General features: G+C 42.3%; 1 long non-coding RNA gene across 3 annotated transcripts in view; it reads left to right on the top strand.

Moving 5' to 3' along the window:
* The window catches only part of LOC122558513, an 11,832-nt gene extending 870 nt beyond the window's left edge, over nucleotides 1-10,962 (top strand). The window contains exons 1-5 of one of the 3 annotated variants that reach the window (XR_006314172.1): nucleotides 447-697; nucleotides 2,699-2,742; nucleotides 3,035-3,213; nucleotides 3,323-3,496; nucleotides 10,294-10,962. This is a non-coding gene — a long non-coding RNA (uncharacterized LOC122558513). Of the gene's footprint in view, nucleotides 1-446; nucleotides 698-2,698; nucleotides 2,743-3,034; nucleotides 3,214-3,322; nucleotides 3,497-10,293 lie in introns of those variants that run through there. The other 2 variants (XR_006314171.1, XR_006314170.1) reach the window with 2 other exon arrangements.
* Nucleotides 10,963-11,334: the final 372 nt, after the last annotated feature.

Raw genomic sequence — 11,334 nt, forward strand, 5'->3', positions numbered from 1 at the left:
CTCTCTCTCCTTCCCCCTCCCCACTGCATCTCATTAGCAGGTATTTCCCAAGACTGGTTTTGCACCAAACTAAGTATGGGGGTATTTCTCTCTCTTTCTTTCTCTCTCTCTATACATGTCTGTCTCGATGTTATTCGGATGTCTTGTTTGTCAACTCGCTCGTGATGATATTTCTCGCCCCACTCGAAATGTCAAGGTTAGGCACGACAGACTGAGTTCCCTATCACATTTCCTGCAGCATTTCGTATTGATTGTTTCTTACCCCCACACCTACATACACGCGCGCGCACACACACACACACACACAGACAAAAGTACAATGCTATGCTGACCAGAGTTTGAAAAGTAAGGAAATGAGGTTTATTTTAGGAAAGGCTTTTTGCTTTTTTAAAAAACACGTTTTTCGCGACTGTCCATAAAGCCAAGCACTTTGTCTTATGCATAGCTGTAATACAGCTAGTCCACCAGGATGCCCAGAGGTGGCTTGGATATAAATAAGCAGCGCTGACAGATGGTTCATTCTTGTCTGTGCTCCGGGCAATCCAACATATGAAGAGGTACAATACAGACTAATTTCCAACTGGGACCAGGCTGAGTTTCTTCCGCCGGAGGTTGGGGAGCTCACTGAAATACTCGTGTGTGTGTGTGTGAGACTGGGCGTTACTGACTCGGGACGTATTCCTGAAAGAGTGGACAGGTGAGACTGGTTCAGTTTACGAATGCTATTGCATTCACCTTTAGAAAGATTGGGTCGACCGATTAGCGCCTGTGACAAGAGATGTCCCGAGTGCAAGGAGACCGGGGTGGGGACGGGTGCAAATGAGGGCTACCGTACTTTACAACCACGTTGTTCGCAGGATATTCACCGTCTTATTCAAGGAAAGCAATGAAACCATCGGTGTGTTGCAGCCCGAAGTCAGCATGAGGTGTCCCATGCAGAACCCAAGAATTGATAAACAAGAACAGAAATTGCTGGAGAAACTCAGCAGAGTTGACGTTTCGAGCCCAGTATCCCTTCTTTGGAACAAAAACGCTTTAATCTGGTTCTCACTAACAGAGAATTCCTTGCCATTTGCTTTTCCTGTCCACAATACAGTCCATGACTTCATACATCATTATAACACAACATTCTTCACAATCTCGGAGGGTAGGAGTTGCCGAACGTTCTTAGTGCCTTCGTTCCCACGAGTCCAATCTGGGGTGGACTGTGGCCAATGCGTAGTAACTGTTCTACATAACTGCATGGGCTTGCAATAATGTACGCCCCACACAGGGACTGGTAGGAATAGTATTCCTTCTTCACCTGAGACGATAAATCCCAGGCAGATTCCTAGACTATGGATTAATTTACATCATTGTATTTAATTGTACAAAGCGAATGTGGCTGATTATTCTCAAAATGCAATAGTTATCACGATGTACATATCAAAAAGGACCTTTAACCTTCTTTTGCCAGCCGTGTTTTTCTCTTCTGAAAGCAAAAAATGTTGGCGATCACAGCGGCTCAGGCAGCATCCATGGAGGGAAACGAGCTAACGTTTCGAGACGGGAAATGTTAGCTTGCTCTCTCTCCGTGGATGCTGCCTGACCCGCTGTGATCGCCAGTATTTTTGTTTTCAGTACAGATTCCCGTATCTGCAGTAATTTGCTCCTACATTAATCTTCCCCCCCCCCCCTGTCTGGTTGGCTGCAATATCTGCCATGCCATTTAAAGTATGGTTCCTAAAGGGAGGTGGCCATTTGCAATAAACTGATTACGGAAAATCCTCAGTTATGAACTTTTCTAATTTACCATATGGCCAAATGGAGCCATTCATAGCTACTTATTGTGACACGTTTTTGCAAAGCGCTAATTGGAAACTCATTTTATCTAGTGCAAAGCCAACCATTTCTAGTTCCATCTTTTTTTTAAAAAAAGCAATACGAGAAAATATATATTCTGAAATGAGAGACAAAATGCACAGCGAGTCAGTACGTATCCGTGGAGAGAAGTCAACGACTCATACAGCACGGAAACAAAACTCTTTGGACCAACTCATCCATGCTGACCTAGTTTGTTGATTTGACCCCGACCCAGGCCCCGCAGGACTGTGCAGGATCACCCTGCTGCTCCAGATACTGGCTGATGCATTCCATACTGGACCCACTTTTACTAAGCTAGATCCGAGAAATTAGTTTTGAGTTCGGCTGCAGGAAACCTAACCTTTGTTGAGAAAAATAATTATAACGGGTTTCAACTTTGACATTCCAGCGGAGTGGGGTGGGATGGGATTTGATGGACGGAGATTTCAAAACCAACTTTTCATTCCATGGGCAAGATCAGGGTTCGGGTTTGGTCGCAGTTAGTGCTGCCTTCTCCACTTTATCCCATCATAGGCAACAATCTAGAGTTGATTTTTGACATGATGAACCCCGACACGGTGAAATATTGTTGTGACAGGTATGTATGCTTCGAAAAAGGTGAATGCAAATATTAAACAGGGATTCAGTCCATGATATTGATTTTTGCGCTATAGAACAGAACAAATAAATAGGCAGTAGAGAGCGAATAGGTAGGAAGTGACAATTGACCATTTTTGTCATGCATCCGTCAGACCACTGATGTATTGTACATTTCTGTGACATTTTAACAATCATCAGATTTAACTGCAGAAGCGTCATTGGACTGGAAATGTTAACTCTATTTCTCTCTCCACAGATGCTGCCAGACCTGTTGAGTTTCTCCAGCAATTCCTGTTTTTGGTAGGTTTAACTCCAGGGTCTCAGACATGCAGAAACTTTTGGGAACTCTATACAGGCAAGGATGGTCTGGGGGGAAATGAAAGGATTAAAGGAAAGTTTTTGATGTGGAATATTGCGGTGGGCAGAGTCTGGAGGTAGGAAACTGAAATCAGATCATTAAACATGTCCAGCCACAGGTTAAAAGTATTATAGTTGCACTTGTTGGCCTTCATTTCAGTATGTTCATTGATACATCTGCCACCTCAGCCTGCCTCAGTCTGAACCTGTTCCTGTACTTCTGCACAACTTCAAGGTGTGTCCAACCCTTCAAACATCACCCATCCTACAGTTCACAGAATCTGCAGATTACCAATGGATTTATCAGCCATCTCATAACCCAGGTGAATGAGAGGCAAACCATCCTCAATCCTGAGAGAGACGACCTTTGAAGTTGACAAGTTGTTAAACAATGCATAACTACAGTGCAATTAAGTATTATTTTACTTTTTATTTAATTTTCCATTCATTGGTAATGAAAGACTCCTGGTATCAATAAGTAAGCATTCCACCTTACTAACTACGTTGTTTTTGAATTGTCAAGAAATGAAAAAAAAAACTGCCATAGTTTCTCAACTTCAGAACCAAACAAAAATAAGACAAAGGAGGAGGCTTATATGGATTTTGACACAACTGTTTGGTTATGGTGGAGTTTGGAAATGTCGAGAAAAAATGTAGCCAGCCTACCTGCAATCTCAAAAAGCACAAGAGCAAAAAGGTTGGTGGCCAGCAATACCTCACATGGGATTAGTGGCATCAGCAGCATTACTATATTACTGGTGCCAACTGTGAAGCTGTAACTATGTATAATGTTCTGGTTGAGGGTGGAGAGGAGGGCATGCCATTGACTCATTTACAGTATCAAATCACAAAGGATTAACCAGTTGCAAAAAGAATAATGTATTATTTCATTTTCTCCGTCTTTGACAGTTTGATTTTAAAAGAAAAGGACTGTTTTAAAATAAAGGATTGTGAGAGGAATTTGAACACTGTTTAATAACAAGTTCCTGAAACTCCTTGCGTTACATAACTGCTTTGCACAAGGAGTGCGGAAAGCTGTTTATCATGGAGTCATAGAGCCATGGAGATGTACAGCATAGAAACAGACCCTGCGGTCCAACTCGTTCATGCTGACCAAATATTCCAACCCAGTCTAGTCCCACCTGCCAGCACCTGGCCCACATCCCTCCAAACCCTTCTTATTCATATACCCATCCAGATGCCTTTTAAATGTTGCAATTGTACTAGCCTCCACCACTTCCTCTATCGTTGGGGGTGTATACAAAGTGAAATTTTGCCAACAGCATGTAACAGATTAATTTGTGCAATTGTGACCAGTCATGGATGCCCAAGGTCATTAGCCTGACAACTTTCTGAATGGATCCTGGGTGGTTGAACAGTTTGTGGGTGTTGACAATGCAATGAGACTCCTTTGGACTTATGAAAGGGTGGGTTGCATGTCTTCCTCACAACAGTAAAAATACCTGAAATGTGAAGAAAACCAATGATTTTTCTCTTGTGAGTTGCTATAAGCTGTTACTGTTAATCAGAGACTTTACAGTCAGTTTAGCAATCACCCTGTGTTTCCTAATAAAGACTGAAAGAACCTGGATTTGAACCTGCATTTGATACCGAGGTCAAATCACTGGAGTTGATGAAATGGGACAGGGAAGTGGCATGTTTCATCTGCTTGGGTGAGTAAAATGACTGCCAAATTGGTCTGACAATGTGCCCCAAAACCTCAGCCTTTAAAACCAAGAAAGGTTATTATGCAACGAACGAATGCGAATCAGTTATTGCTTATAATGTGCTGACTGATTTTCTATGATGTTGCATATTGAAGGTGACAGGTTTGATAACAGCAGGGGCATTGGCAACAGTAGGACCTCTTCTCAGCACTGGGGACAACCTTGGATCGAAAAGGAATGAGATGGAATAATGTAAGAGCACTAGGAACAGAGTGAATCCAGAAAGACTGGAAAGACAGGTTTGGGTGCACTAGGAATAAAATCTAGAGTCTATAATTACCTAGTAACAGGAGCCAGTTGGCAAGGAGCTTTATTTTCTCATTTCAAAAATGGAGAAATAGAAAAAACGTTGACACTAGATGTAACACAGGAAATAAGGTATGCGTAGACAAACACTGTGTGCAGTCATGAGATCTTCAATAGCTATAGATTAGTGAATTTTCTTTGATGTTGCTTTCACTAAATTGCACTGTTTTATAAGGGTGGGAAAACTATAATCATGGAAAATGTTTGAAGTTTTATTAACTGTAAACTTTATATGAATGGTAAGCCCACCCAGGGATCAGCTTGCAGCTAAGAATGCTGGCTTTTTTTTGATTGCAGGTCAATTAATATTATATAGATAGTGTGTGATAAACTAGTTCTCAGAAAGGAAGCTGATTTTCAGATTTTTTTAACCACCTGAAAGGAAAACAGTAGGTTTACACAAGGTGAAGTTCAAATGATCCTGATTGTAAAGGTCATTGCTCAACATTATTTTCCACATTTGTTACAAAAGTTACAAGTTGTTCAGGTGGTTGTGAGCTCAATGGCTGGTGTGTGGATCAGTATAACGCCAACATTGTTAAATCAAACCAACAGTATGACTCCTGTTTCGGTAAAGGTAGATTTAGGGGCTGAAAATGTGTTGCTGGAAAAGTGCAGCAGGTCAGGCAGGATCCAAGGAACAGGAGAATTGACATTTCGGGCATAAGCATAAGCCCTTCTTCAGCCCCTATACATAGATTTAGGGCCTGCCTTCTCACCCTCCCTGTAATACAAACCATGGTTTGATGACTCTGAAAGTCAAGAATGGCACCAGGAGAAGGATGAATTGTGTCTAAGTTTGTTTTGAACAATATTCAAACTTAGCTGACCTGAAAAATTAAGGTGGCTTTCTTGCCTGCCAGTGAATGGCAGCATTCATACTGATAAGAATATATATTTTCCTTTGCTTGTCAGATACTTCAGTGATTACCATGACAATATGACCTTGAGGTGATTATATATGAATTGCTGTCATAGGAGAGACTATGTTCCATGGAAAAAGATTGCATTTTCAACAAATAAGGTTTCAGATACTTCACATTCATAAAACTAAAATAAGAAAGGACAGTAATCCAAATATCCCTTTAATCCATCGACTTTAACACCCAAACTCAACTGTTCTTAAAGTTGACCTCATCTCTGCTTGAATTGTTCAGTCTGGTATTACAATCCATACTTATGCTATGCTTAACAAACACCTGCCTGCATTTGTAATAACTAGTCACTTGTTACCTGTTCAAGATCATGGCCAGTCAAAGACTCCAGAAAATACTATTGAAAAGAAAGAATAAAATTGTATTTAAACTGTGTCTTTCACAATCTCAAGGCATTGCAAACTCACTGCAACTGATGAAGTACTTTTTTTAAGTGCAGTAACTGTTGTAATTGAGGGAAGTTGGGAAGTCAATATGTGCACAGCAAGCTCAAAACAGCAATGGATTAAATTGGTGGCAATGAAGGTTGAGGAAAAAAATGTTGGCCTTGTCATTCTTTGCATGATGCCATTTCACATTGAAAGAGCCTTTATTTAGTATCTCTGGTTGGTGCAGTACTGAGGGTATGCCAGACAAAGTGTTAGTCTTGATCATGTGCCCAAGAGTAGGACTTGAACTCAAGACCTCGGGCTCAGATCAAAAGCTAACATGTTTGAACACCATTGCCACTTCCTATCTCTTAAGTAAGGATAAGCAACAACATTAAAGACAGTTTTACATCAAAGGAATTCCATTATTGATGGGGGAATTCAAATGGAAAAGTCTGGAGACCCAACAATGTCAGAGGTCCATGGTTTTCATTGGCTCTACAAGCTAATGTTGCTCTCTAGTTGCCTTTTTATGGTGCCACTTATACACATAAAGGGGAAGTAACATAATGAACTCAAGGGTCTGGTCAAGCAAATGTGACATAATTGTGTTCTCCTGGAGTCATAGTCACACAGCATAGAAACAGACCCTTTGGTCTAACTCCTCTAAGCCAACCAACTTTCCCAAACTAAACTAGCTCCATCTGCCTTGATTTGGCACATATCCCTCCAAACCATTCCTATTCATGCACCTGTCCAAGTATATTTGAATGTTGTAACTGTATCAACATCTACCACTTCCTCTGGCCAATTATTCCACACTCAACCCACCCTCTGTATGAAAAAAAGTTGTCTCTCTTTACGCTTTCTCCTCTCAACTTAAAGTTTGCCCTCTAGTTTTGAACTCCATAACCCTAGGGAAAAGACCTTTGATAAAGTCACAGATTATAAGTGCATAGTTGCCGCAGTCATAGCAAAGTGGTGCTAGGACAGTCCTTTAAACCCATTTTCCTCTTGTGTAGATGAGGGAATAATCTACCACAATTCTACTGTATTAAAATGCAGTGTCAAAAGAATGAGAGATTGAGGGAATTGGCTGTGGACATTGAAATAATTTCAGTGAACTGAGTGGAATTAAAAAGTAATCTGAGGAGACTGAAGCCACAGAAACTGGTGCCCAGGCTAGAGGACCAGCACCGCATTTAAATGACCCAGAAGATTGGTGTCTGTAACTTTCTGACATTTTAGTTTTTGATGACCTTGCTGTCTTCCTAATGCATTGTGCTCTGTTGAATCATAAATCCATGATGGCATAGAGACATGACGAGACAGCCTAGAATGAGTCTTGTTTAATCTACTGTCAATCATGGAACCACTGCACAATGAGATATTGTTCAGAGTGATCTCTCAAAGGAGCTTGAAGATTACCAAATTGCAGCTGCTTTTTAGCAGTTCAAGTCTGCTCCACTATTCAATTAAGTAACATCTGCTCTTTAACTTTTCATCTATTCACAATTGCATCATATTAATTTCATGCAATCACTTTGGTTTCAAGATTGAGACTTGAGTTTTTTCCCCCTCGCAGTTGCTATGGCTAATGTTTCTCTCAATCCAGTGCATTTACATGCAAAAAGAATGATAAGTTACAACAGGGAACAAAGGTGTCAACTGAAGATATTACATGTTTCTTCAGATTAATAACACAGTTTGGTGCACATCACTTGGAGCAGAAATTCAATGATTGAGAATTGTTTGCTGTCTCAGCACACAGTTGCAAAGTAGGTGAATTGTGAGGCTAACTGAGGAGACATGTAGTAATTTGAAGCTTTCATCTGAGTGTCAGCCATGATGCAGTCAGTAGCATGCTTTGAATCACAGGTTCTGGATTTAAGTTCCATTCTAGGACATGACCACAAGTCCTAGTATAGTTCTGAGACAGTAATGCCTGGTGGAAGACTGCTTTTGGATGAGTGGAGCCGCATAAAATGGGGGAGATACTAAATGAGTATTTTGCATCCGTATTTACTGTGGAAAAGGATATGGAAGATATAGACTTTGGAGAAATAGTTGATGACAACTTGCAAAATGTCCATATTACAGAGGAGGAAGTGCTGGAAGTCTTGAAACGGTTAAAGGTGGATAAATCCCCAGGACCTGATCAGGTGTACCTTAGAACTCTGTGGCAAGCTAGAGAAGTGATTGCTGGGCCTCTTGCTGAGATATTTGTATCATCGCTAGTCATAAGTGAGGTGCCGGAAGACTGGAGGTTGGCTGACATGGTGCCACTGTTTAAGAAAAGTGGTAAGGACAAGCCAGGGGACTATAGACCAGTAAGCCTGATCTTGCTGGGAGGCAGGTTGTTGGAGGGAATCCTGAGGGACAAGATGTACATGTATTTGGAAAGGCAAGGACTGATTAGGGATAGTCAACATGGCTTTGTGCTTGGGAAATTATGTCTCACAAACTTGATTGAGTTTTTTGAGGAAGTAACAAAGAGGATTGATGAGGGCAGAGCAGTAGATGTGATCTATATGGACTTCAGTAAGGCGTTTGACAAGGTTCCCCATGGGAGACTGATTAGCAAGGTTAGATCTCATGGAATACAGGGAGAACTAGCCATTTGGATACAGAACTGGCTCAAAGGTAGAAGAGAGAGGGTGGTGGTGGAGGGTTGTTTTTCAGACTGGAGGTCTGTGACCAGTGGAGTGCCACAAGGATTGGTGCTGGGTCCTCTACTTTTTGTCATTTACATAAATGATTTGGATGTGAGCATAAGAGTTACAGTTAGTAAGTTTGCAGATGACACCAAAATTGGAGGTGTAGTGGACAGTGAAGATCGTTAACTCAGATTACAACAGGATCTTGACCAGATGGGCCAATGGGCAGAGAAGTGGTAGATGGCGTTTAATTCAGATAAATGCGAGGTGCTGCATTTTGGGAAAGCAAATCTTAGCAGGACTTATACACTTAATGGTAAGGTCCTAGGGAGTGTTGCTGAACAAAGAGACCTTGGAGTGCAGGTTCATAGCTCCTTAAAAGTGGAGTCGCAGGTGGTTAGGATAGTAAAGAAGGCATTTGGTATGTTTTCTTTTATTGGTCAGAGTATTGAGTACAGGAGTTGGGAGGTCAGGTTGCTGCTGTACAGGACATTGGTTAGACCACTGTTGGAATATTGCATGCAATTCTGGTCTCCTTCCTATCGGAAAGATGTTGTGAAACTTGAAAGGGTTCAGAAAAGATCTACAAGGATGTTGTCAAGGTTGGAGGATTTGAACTGTAGGGAGAGGCTGAACAGGCTGGGGCTGTTTTCCCTGGAGTGTCGGAGGCTGAGGGGTGACTTTATCGAGGTTTACAATATTTGAGAGGCATGGATAGGGTAAATAGACAAAGTCTTTTCCCTAGGGTCGAGAAGTCCAGAGCTGGAGGGCATAGGTTTAGGGTGAGAGGGGAAAGATATAAAAGAGAACTAAGGGGCAACTTTTTCACGCAGAGGAAGGTACGTGTATGGAATGTGCTGCCAGAGGATGTGGTGGAAGCTGGTACAATTGCAACATTTAAGAGGCATTTGGATGGGTATATGAATAGGAAGGGTTTGGAGGGATATGAACCAGGTGCTGGCAGGTGGGACTAGATTGGGTTGGGATATCTGGTCGGCATGGATGGGTTGGACCGAAGGGTCTGTTTCCATGCTGTACATCTCTATGACTCCAAGTGTTAAGTAAAGGCCCCATCTACTTGTTGAGGTGAACGTACAAGGTCGCATGTGAATGATGCATAGCTGAGTTAATCTGTGTCTTATCAATATTTGTCCTTCAATCAGTATCACCAAAAACAGATTATCTGATCATTATTGCATTACTGTTTGTGGAGTTTGCTGACCTGTTCCCCACATCAAACTGTGATTATAATTCTAGATGTACAATTGGTTTTAGAGTCTAGAAATGGTGAAAAATGTCATATAAATCCAAGTCTCTTTTTTCATCATCCTGAGTAATGGGAGAAAGAGCAGGTTTTGATGATATACAAACATTGGGCAGAATTCTCCTGTTTTTAGTTAGAGGGAAATTCATGGCACCCATTCTACCTTGTCTGGGAAAGTGACTTTTCTCACACAATCTTGAGCTGACAACCTGATTATTTATACGATTGGGCTTTTAGGTGCCTTTTTTGGGGAATCGTGCATTCAGAGAGGTGGAAACGATCACTCCCACTGGGACCTCCCGGTACGTCCCAGCACCTTCCAGTGGTGATGCCCCCCGCACCATATTTAAAGGCGCGCACTACGTCAGATGCTACGGACCAAAAAACGGGCCTCACGCTGTCACACCCGACCATTCTTAGCCAGGAGATGGCCCATGGGAAAGAGAGGCTGAAGGCTTGATCCTTGACACAGACCAGGAGGTGTTGGCGGATAGGGTGGCGAAGTATAGAGCAATCCTTTCTCTGGCTGACTGATTTGCTCTGGTGGTGAGTGTGGCAATCTGCCCACAGCTCAGTCCTGTGTCTCGGGTAATGTGTGAGGCCCAGCACCACAGGAAGGTCAGTGACCTCTTGCACTCCTCATGAGGAAGCACCACTATCTTTTCTCACCTATCTCTCACTTACAGGGCCATCACTCGAACTCTGTCTTTGCACACAAATCTCATCAAGGCATGTGGACTGTAACTCTCACTATCGCCTGCAGGATCTCAACTCAATAACTCTCACCCACCTCATCCTCCCGAATATTAACCGATACTCGCCCCTCTGTGCTTCCTACTCACTCACTGGGGCCATCTCCTGCCCTTCCATTCATTTCCATTGTACTCAATCTCTCCCTTCGTCTCATTGCAGAGAGAAATCAGTCCACCCCTCAACTGGTGTCTCCACAGCAACATGACTGGCCTACCTCTAATCAGCAAGTGGTTGTCCGCAGGACAGACGTGTCCCAATCCTCAGACGGCAAGGACACAGATCCCTCTGCTTTGGTAGCATCACAAATGTGACTAGAATGATGTTAACCACTTGACTGACTTTGGCAGAAGCCCTGCCTTTCACATGTGACTATTTGCTTATAGCACATGTGCCACTTAATTTGCAGGTGTCATGTTGATCATAGCTGAGGGGGAGAGGGTTGAGAGTGTCAAGTTCCTAGGAATGACAATAACTGACCATCTGTCCTGGACTTCCCATGTAGTTGTGACAGTCAAGAGGGCAAAA

This window comes from Chiloscyllium plagiosum, chromosome 17 (assembly GCF_004010195.1).
Source record: "Chiloscyllium plagiosum isolate BGI_BamShark_2017 chromosome 17, ASM401019v2, whole genome shotgun sequence".
NCBI lineage: Eukaryota > Metazoa > Chordata > Chondrichthyes > Orectolobiformes > Hemiscylliidae > Chiloscyllium > Chiloscyllium plagiosum.